Source organism: Dipodomys merriami, unplaced genomic scaffold (genome assembly GCF_024711535.1).
Source record: "Dipodomys merriami isolate MVZ:Mamm:240054 unplaced genomic scaffold, mDipMer1.0.p SCAF_3, whole genome shotgun sequence".
Lineage (NCBI taxonomy): Eukaryota > Metazoa > Chordata > Mammalia > Rodentia > Heteromyidae > Dipodomys > Dipodomys merriami.
The window spans coordinates 36,402,379-36,412,403 of record NW_027204492.1 but is presented as its reverse complement, the minus strand read 5'-3'; positions in this window follow the sequence as shown (position 1 = coordinate 36,412,403).

Sequence of the window (10,025 nt, the reverse complement as noted above, 5' to 3'; positions counted from 1 at the left end):
AATCAGAGGAGAAGCTGAAAAATGAAATACAGGTAGGAAGTCCAATCAAAATAACAATTTGAGTGAGCCAAGCCAAGAGAGAGACCTAAGCTATGCAGTTATAAGCCATCCTGGCACAGCAGACCAATGCAACAGGAAGACACAGAGCCAAACAGAGTTCCTCAGTTAATGAGATTTAGACACATAAATTTTTGTTGGGTAACTTGGTCTTGGCTTTTTTTTTTTTTTTTTTTTTTTTTTTTTTTTTTTTTTTTTTTTTTTTGTCGGTCATGGGGCTTGAACTCCAGGCCTGGGCGCTGTCCCTCAGCTCTTCAGCTCAAGGCGAGCGCTCTACCACTTGAGCTACAGCGCCACTTCCGGTTCTCTGGTGGTTTATTGGAGATAGGAGTCTCATGGTCTCTCCTGCCCGGGCTGGCTTTGAACCGCGATCCTCAGATCTCAGCCTCCTGAGTAGCTAGGATTACAGGCGTGAGCCACCAGCGCCCGGCTTTGGTCTTGGCTTTGAGTAAAATTACCATCAACCTCCAGCAGCACCAAAGGCAAGCAGTTTAGCAGAGTGGTTAGAAGCACAGACTCTTCCATCAGACCGCTAGAATTCAAATCCTTGTTGCTGTCTGAGCTCACCAATGAGACCTGCTTATTTGCTATGTGTCTTGTGTTGAGTCACTTAACCTACTTAAGTTCCTGTTTCTGCATCTATAAAATGGAGATAATATGCTAGCTCCCAGTGATAAGCAAGAGAATGTGGTAAATGCTTAGCACACATAAGCAATACATTATGTTCTAATATTATTTTTAAAGGTCATCAAGTTGACTCAAAGGACAAAGGTAAACCAGCTACAGGCAGAGTTGCATAATGTCCACATTGTCTTGAAATTTACAAGTAGGTCTCCTGAACAGGATGCAAGGTTGAGAGCACTAACACTGCTCCTTGAGAGCACTAACACTGCTCCTTTGGCTGGCTTTGTAAAGACTACCACTGCTCAGAGAGTTCAGGCCACGTGAAGCCTTTTGATGTCATCTTTCAGAGTGCAGTTTCTCAAGACTTATTTCTCACTGTGCAAAATGGAATTCCCAGGATTTCCTAAGGATTTTTGATGTTTGGACACATCAAAGGGATACACAGGAAGGTAAAGAGGTAAACTATGAATGAAGCTTCATGGTTTTGGAGTGCTTGTGTGTGTTTGTGGGGAGGATGTTGGCAGAGAAATTATTAGAGAGAAGACATTATTATAACTCTGTTTTGCATTGTTTGAGTCAGTGTTTCTCTACTGCTACCATCAGGATTTAATGAGAGCTAGCTAAATCTGCTAGCCAAAACTGCAGATTCTAGACCTCCAAGTTTTGTTTAACTAAGCATTGCCATTAGTGTTCTTTTGTTCATTCATTTCTTTGTTTGTCTCTAGCCAGTACTAGATACTGGGCTTAAACTCAGGTCCTCATGCCCTTGCTTGAGTTTTTCACTCAGCTAGCATTTTACCACTTGAGCCAGTTCTGGCTTTTTTTCTGATTAGTTGGGGATAAGAGTTTTGAGTATCTGTCTGCCCATTCTGGCTTCAAACCATCATTCTCAGATCTCAACCTCCTGAATATTTAGGATTATAGGTATGAGCTTCTGGCACCTACCTCTGTGGCTGCTTACCTCCACTATAATGGAGCTGAAACTGGAACACAAATTTTCTTACTTCTAGGCCAGTATCCCTGTGATTATCATCAAGCAAATGTAGTATGTCCTGTCCAGTGAACTGTGGTCTCTAGCTGGGATTGATAGTACACACATGAGTTGGAGAGATAAGGTTAAGTTGCCTGTGCTGAATATAGTTCTCTGCAGTCATGGATTGGTACATGTCCATAAGCTATTAGAATAAAGCAAATAAACTGTTCTATAAACTACTAGAAGTCCTTGTCCTTCTTCAACAAAATGGAGAAAGACCAGCTTTACATCAAGCTTACTGTTAATTCTGAGAAAATCCAGACTCTTTGGGTCTCTATGTGATTCTTTAATGGGCTCTTGGAGAAGGAAAGATGTTGCTAGTGTCTTGTTTATGAAGAAGGAACTTCTTGAGGAACAGGATTTAGTATTGGTATATCTTAGTAGAGGCCTCTTTATTCTGCAGATTCATTTTGCAATGTAGACAAAGGCTCCATCAGCAAATTGAGGGCCTTCTAGAAGAATCAGTAGCTTATCGCAGCCTATTCCACGATCCCTTCCCCAACATGGGAGATTTAAGTTTTTCCACCCATGATCACTTGCTGCTGCTGTCAGCTTTTAATCACTATTGGGAGCAAAATAGATGGGTGTCAAATCAGTATTCATCAATCTCCAGTCTTCACACAATTTGTAGCAATTTCAAGCTTGTTTTCACTGTGTGAACCAAATAAAAAGGAAGACTTTTATTTTTTAAATCCAGTTAATCATTCTGTGAAGTCTTGTGTAAAGAAAAGAGGATGGTTAGTCTACTGCTGCTGGTTCTGATCTCAGGATAAAAGGAGCAAATATTCTAGTTGAAGAGTCCTGGACAGGCATCAAGGGAGGCTGGGATTTGAAACTATAAGGGTTGTATGCAGCATCCAAAGGAGATACCTTCTTTATCCCATTATCAGCCACTCTACAGTCTTCATTTTGATGAGAACAAGACAATTGTTAAGTGGAGTGTTCTTCACTTAACAGCTTAATCAACCATAGTCATCACAGCTTCCTCTGTCTGGTCAGCAATTATTTGTCTCTTGAGAGAGGGGAAGGAGAGAGAGCTTTCAGAAAGTAGCAGGTAAAAGCAGCTGAAGAAACTTCCATTTTAAATTTTAATCCTGCATATATAGCCTAATGGAACTGAGAGAACCCATAGCTGGGAGCCCTTCCACATCCTACCTCCATTCACAAGTGGGAAGATAGGCTGGTTTTTATCTGTTTTCAAGAATCACTGGCTTGTTAAAATCATCAAACAACTTTTCCCCAGATCTCAGGAATGGAGTCTAGGATCTTAGCAAGTCATTATCTTGCTCAAAGTATGGCCCTTAAGATACAACTACTAGAATAACCTAGAACGCTTGACAAATAATGCTGCCTCTCAGACTACTGAATCAGAACCTTTGGCAGTGGTGACCTAGAAATCTTCATCTCTTCAAAATTACTGGGAAAATCTGTCCTACCTGAGGAACAAGAACTATTGCCCTTACTATGAGGAGAATCCTTTGGCGGTTCTTGCTCATTCTGCCCAGATAAGTTCCAACCTGTCACCACATATAAGCACAGTGATAATGACATTGCTCATCCAACCTTTGCAATTACCAAGGAAGGCAGAGATATTGTCTGTATCTCACTGATAATAAAATTGAGATGAACAAATGGAGAATAAACGGCTAGTAAGTGGAAGAACTGGGGGTACAAATGGAGCTCTCTCCATCTCCAGAGGCTATAATCCAAACTGAGCTTTTACTGCCCCATACCCACAGCAATCATGCTGAGGCTGGTTGTTAATAAGGCTGCGTGGTTCTTAAGAGACACCACACAAAGTGGTAAAATGAGTAGATGTCATTGCTGAGGAGGAATGCAGCCTGATCTAAAGCATCCTTTAGTAATCAGAGTTTTTTCACATCCTATTTCTCTGGCCCAAGTATACCATCCTTGTCATTCACCCCAGCTTGTTGAAAGTCATTGCCTTCCCTGATTATCTGAGTTTAAGGCACTCTGTACAATGATATGTGTTCGATTTGATGCTTTGTTTCAAAATAAGTTAATTCAAAGTATGCTGTCCATGTAAAAGATTCTTTTAAAAGAGTTTTTTATTAGCATACCTTAGTTGTGCAAGGGTTTTTTTTTGGCATTTCCATACATGAATACAATTTATCACAATCAAACTCACTTCCTCCATCACTCTCCCTTGTCCCCCTCCACCTTAAAACAATTTCAATATATTCCATAATTCTATTGTTATATAAACCATTTCTACCATATTCATCCTCATACACCCTCTCCATTAGCCTTCCCCCCCCTTTCTGATACCAACCCCTAACAAAGCTTGTTTTACTTTTGTATCATTCATTTTTTATTGTGTTTTCATTTTACCAAAGGGTTTCACCATGGTGTTTCAAGTGTGTGTACATAGTTTTAACCACATTAATCCTCTCTATTTTCTCATTCCCTACCAACCCCCTATTGATCAACAGCTTTCACTGAGATTTTTTAAGTCATCATCATACATATACACAATGTATTTCAATATTTTTACTTCAATATTTTTAAACCTCCATTGTTGTATATACACATAAAACATGTAACTGATTTCTAGTGTATATGCTGAATACTTTCAGACAAGTGTGAATCTTACCAAACCAGTGTTAACTTCAGCCCAATTCTGGAACTCCCTACTTTTTTCAAAATCACTGCTGGATATTTGGTTTATATTTATATGCAGTCCCATAAAAAACAAATTGAAAATTTTTACTGTACACATTGGGTATCATTTTCTTACAGTATGGCTGGTAACTTCATGTCATTGCTTTTAAGAAATATCAACCATCCCAGTGCACCAATATGCTAGCCTATCAAGGGACTGCCACAGATCTGCTTTTAGAAACAAGCCTATCTGGAAAGGACAAGCTGTGTTTGATATTTTTAGAAAGGATATTTTTGCTGGCCTCTACTAATGCTTAGTACATAAATAAAGAGGATATCCACATTCAATAGAAACAGAGTAAGAATTCTTAACTCTATTAAATGTGCAGATTTGAACAAGTCCTTTCTACCTCCTTGTGGCTCATCTAAAATAAGGATCTTGGATTAGATATTTGCACTAAATATTTTGAGCAAGAGAACCTAAGTAATCATCCTTCCAAAGCAATATTCTCATCAGTTGTGTATTAATTACATGCATAACTACTCTAATAAAACAGACTTCAAACTATCTTGGCTTAAATAGAAGTTAATTTTTTAGTCAGTGATCAGGGGAGTTATCCAGAGCTGTTATGAACGTTTGAAGATATCAAGAACATTGACTTCTGTTTCTTTATTACTCTAACATGTCAACACTGACCTGTAGAAGTGGGTGAGAGGCATGCTTCTGTTTTTAGGCTGCAACCTACAAATTACTGTAAAGCTGAATTCGGAAATCCTTACCCAAAAGACCACCAGAGACCATCACCAATGTAAAAGCAAAGGAGTCTTTATTGCAAGCTCTAGCTCGGTCCCCTTGCATACATGGCAGCAGCCCATGACGCTGAGAGGCCCCGAGCCCAGTGTTACAGCACTTTTTATACATTTTTTAGGGAAGCAAGGGCTTTGCATACATCATAACTGCTTGTAACAAATGACTACAAACCGCGGGAAAAATCATAAAACAACTCTGTAGTATGATTGGCGCACTACAAAGCGGGAAAGGAGTAGAAGCAAGTTGTTGGTTAGATCAAGGGGGCTGACATACTTTAAACTGGTTGGCTTGCATCACAGGGGAGTCTCAAGAGGATAGGTGCTAAACTGCAGGGTGTCTGGTTTAGATCATGGTCACCAGACCCCAAGAGGGGCAGTTCTGGAATTTCAGATACCTTGACATACTGTCTTGAGAAAACACCATCTGTGGTTCCGAGAATTGTTTGTGCAAGGCTTGCTGTCCTAATGCCTAGCATTGGGGCTGAAGTGGGTCAAGGGTTAAGTTGCAGAACTGAGATGGGGGTCATAAGTGAAATGAAGTTGCTTAGGTTCCTCATTACATGTATCTACTTATGTAGTATTGACTGGATCTAGTCATATGACCCCACCTAGGTAAAAAGGATATTGGTAAATGTAATTTATAATCTGTGCTGTCACATGTAGCTAAAACTCCCTATAACTGTAGGAAATATGGATATACCTTAAAATTCTTCATTCCATTGGCTTGATCATCATTAGCTATACCCAAGCAAGAAGGTTCTTGAAAAAAGTAAGACTGAGTCTTATAGCCTAGAGTGGAATGGAGGTACGGCCAGCATCAAAGTGACTGTTTGATGGACAAGTAGAATATCTTTTCTCCAAGTTATCTGTGAAGTCTGATCAAGTGGTTGACATTGTTAAATGATTTTTTTCTCTGCTGAACTCAAACTGCAGGCATTGTTTCTTGGGTACTCTTGTGGTATTCCTTCTCATGTTCATCTATGTGAAGCAAACTTCGTGTTACTTATCTAACATAGGGTGTTATCAAAAATATATGTTTGGGGCTGGGAATGTGATCAAATGGCAGAGTGCTTGCATAGCACAATGTCCTAAGTTCATACCCCATTACCAAAAAAAAAAAAAAAATTGGTACCAGATCAGTGTGACTTTGAGAAAATCTTAACTACTCTAAACTTTAGTTTTTTCAGTTGTTAAAAATAAAAAATAAGGGGCTAGGAAGGTGGCTCAGTGGTAGAGTGCTTACCTTGCATGCATGAGGCCCTGGGTTCGATTCCTCAGCACCACATAAACAGAAAAACCCGGAAGTGGTGCTGTGGCTCAAGTGGTAGAGTGCTAGCCTTGAGCTGAAGAGCTGAGGGACAGCACCCAGGCCCAGAGTTCAGGCCCCACGATGGACAAAAAATAATTATCAATAAATAATAAATATGTAAAATAAAGTTAAGCTGTAATTTCTAAAAATTCTGATTGAAAAAAAACATGAAAATAAAAACTGAAATAAAAATCTTGCCCCCAAAATGCAATCGTCATCTAAGCCAAGGAAAGGCTGTAAGGATTATGAGTCAGAATCTTTGAAAATGCCCAGAATAGCTACTAGACACTCAATGAACATTGTTTTTTTTATTAATAATAACAATAATGTGGATACTTTCTTCAGTGTTTATTATATACATAGCAGGCATTTACCAGTTACTACACAAACTACTGGTTTATAATTACACTTTTTAGTATCAAAGAGTCTTTGAAACCTCAAACAGCTGCTAGAGATCTGTAAATTAATGTGCATTGCTGTTTTTCATTAATAGAGCAGAATATTGTCTTGCATCTGGGAAAAGCCATGGGCAGGTGAGAAGTCCAAAAAAGCCTAAACCAGTAGCTCTAATTTGGTGACTGGTTTTTGTTTTTGTTTTTTATTTCTTCCTGTGCTATGTTTCCTTGAGTGACCTTGGTTAAATCACTTCTGTTTTCTAAGCCTCAATTTCCTCATTAGTGAAATGTGCATATTAACAACTTCACTTAACAAGATTCTTGTGATGATTGAAAGAGAGCATGCATGCAGACTGCTTAGCATGGCGCCTGCTACACAGCAATCAATATGTTAGCTATTTTCAGTCACATATTAATTTCTTTGCATCATTAATGTGCTTGGAATGAGCTATTCTTTATGCTTTCCAAAATCTTTCATGGGGAAGAAAAGTCACAAGTTAAGAAATGTTAGTCCTGAAGCTGATTAACATCCATGACAAAGAAGACAAGGTCAGAGAAGGTAGAGATCATTGTGGACAAGAACTGCACTTGTGAAGAATTCCTGGTTTAAGTCACTTCATCCAAACCCCAGATTCCTTTTTTTTTTAAATTGTGAAAATACTGTACAGAGGGGTTACAATTACATAGGCAAGATGAGTACATTTCTTATCAAGCATTGTAGTCTCCTCCTTTGTTTCCCCTTCCTATCCCTTCCCATCTTCCTCCCCTCCCCCCCCACCAAATCCTCCTCCCCTCCCCCCTCCCAAAAGTTGTAAAGTTCATTTTTCAACATAATGACTTATACATCTCATTGTTGCAATGGGTCTACCTGTAACCCTATTTAACCATTTGTTTTTTCCCTTCCCCTCCACAAATTATACCAACATCAAATACAGTGAAAGCAGGGGTTATACCATGGGGGAGGGACATACAAAGCAACAAAGAAATAATCTTATAAATATGTTAGAAACAATCGCATGAAAGAAAAAAACATTTGAATGCAGATCTTAGAGTTCATTTCCCTAATATCAACTTATCTGACCTTTTCTGATTGACTCAGACATATACTAGTTATTGCAAATAAGGGAAATTATGGGACCTATGTTTCTTTGGGCCTGGCTTACTTCACTTAATATAATTTTTTCCAGGTCTTTCCATTTCCTAACAAATGGGGCAATGTCATTCTTTCTGATGGAGGCATAGAATTCCATTGTGTATATATACCACATTTTCTTGATCCATCCTTCTACTGAGGGGCATCTGGGTTGGTTCCATATCTTAGCCATGGTAAATAATGCTGCAATAAATATAGTCGTGCTGGTAGCTTTAGTGTGGTCTTTTTTGTGATCATTTGGGTAAATGCCCAAAAGTGGGATTGCTGGGTCATAGGGGAGCTCTATGTGGAGAGTCTTTTGAGGAACCTCCATACTGCTTTCCAAAGCGGTTGAACAAGTTTACACTCCCACCAACAATCCAGTAAGATTCCCTTCTGTCCACATCCCTTCCAGCATCTGTTGTTATTAGAGTTCTTGATTATAGCTATTTTAACTGGGGTGAGGTGGTATCTCAATGTTGTTTTGATTTGCATTTCTTTTATGGCTAGAGAGGTTGAGCATTTCTTCATGTGTCTTATTGGCCATCCTTCTTTCCTCTTCAGAGAAGTTTCTCTTTAAGTCTTTAGCCCACTTATTTATCAGGCAGTTGTTTCTTTGAGGATTTGTTGTTGGGGGATTTAATTTTTTGAGTTCTCCAGGTATATTTTAGATATGAGACCCTTGTCTGTTGTACGACTAGTCCAGATTCCTTTTTATATCACTGACTGAAAGTCATACTTAAGTGAATCAGACCCTATTAGATAGAGAAAGAGTGACTGCTTGGGCAGGGCCACAGACATATTTGTAAAGCAGACTTGAACAAGTTAGTTGTAAAAGTCTTGAAATGGTCACACAGATAATTTAGACTTGACTACTTTAAATCATGTGCTAGCATGACAAGCCAGTCACTCTTCAGCTGCAATAGCTTGTCTGTCTCTTTCTGTTTTAAAAAATACCTTAATCATCTTTAAGTAGTTGCACAAAGGAGTTTCCATTTAAGTATATGAACACCGTGCATCTTGATAAATGTCACTCCTTTGATCATTCTCTCTCAAGCCTCTCAACCCCCAATTTTATAGAATATGCATTGAATTGTATGTCTCTTTCTTATAGTGGTGTATGAATGTTCCCTTTGCTATGCCTTCCAGGCCCTGCAAAAGAGCTACTTTATATTCACTGAAAACATAAAGTTGAATAGAAATTATGATGCATGCTTCACAGCCAACAGAAAAGATTTTTATAAAAAGCCTCATTTAAGAGATGGAGAAGCTGGGTGGTGTTGGCTCGTGCCTGTAACCCTAGCTACTCAGGAGGTTGGGATCTGAGGATTATGGTTCACAGCTAGTTCAGACAGTATAGTTTGAAGCCAGCCCAGGCAGGCAAGTTTGGGACACTCATCTCCAATCAACCACCAAAATGCCAAATGTGAGCTATAGTTCAAATGACAGAGTGCTAGTCATGAAAAGAAAAACAAATACATCCAGGCTCTGAATTCCAGTCCTAGAATCAGCACAAAAAAAGAGAGATGAAGAGTTGTAGAATCTTAGAGTCATCCTATGGAATATCCAAAGCCAGGGTTACTCTCCCTTTTTCCCCTGCTACTCATACACTAAACAGAATCATTGGTACTTTCTAGTAAATCCAAAAACTCTGTTCCCCCAGGCATGACTTTTCCTCTGGGAAAAATCTTTGAAGGAAGGAGCATAATATATCTAAAATAAACTAGAAGACTATACAGGACAATATCTGTTACAAATTCTTAACTTTTCTCCCAAACTTAAGTACTTTTAAATTCCAGGTTTTAAAGTGAGTGATATATTGTGTGTGTGTGGGGGGGGGGGAAACGCTTGAACTCGGGACTTTGATGCTGTCTCTGAGCTGCTTTTGCTCAATAGCACTCTACCACTTGAGCCACAGCTCCACTCTGGGTTTTTGGCAGCTAATTGGGAATAAGAGTGCCATGGACTTTCTTGCTTGCGATGGCTTTCAACTGGTATCTTCAGATCTCAGAGTCCTGAATGCTAGGATTACAACCATGAGGC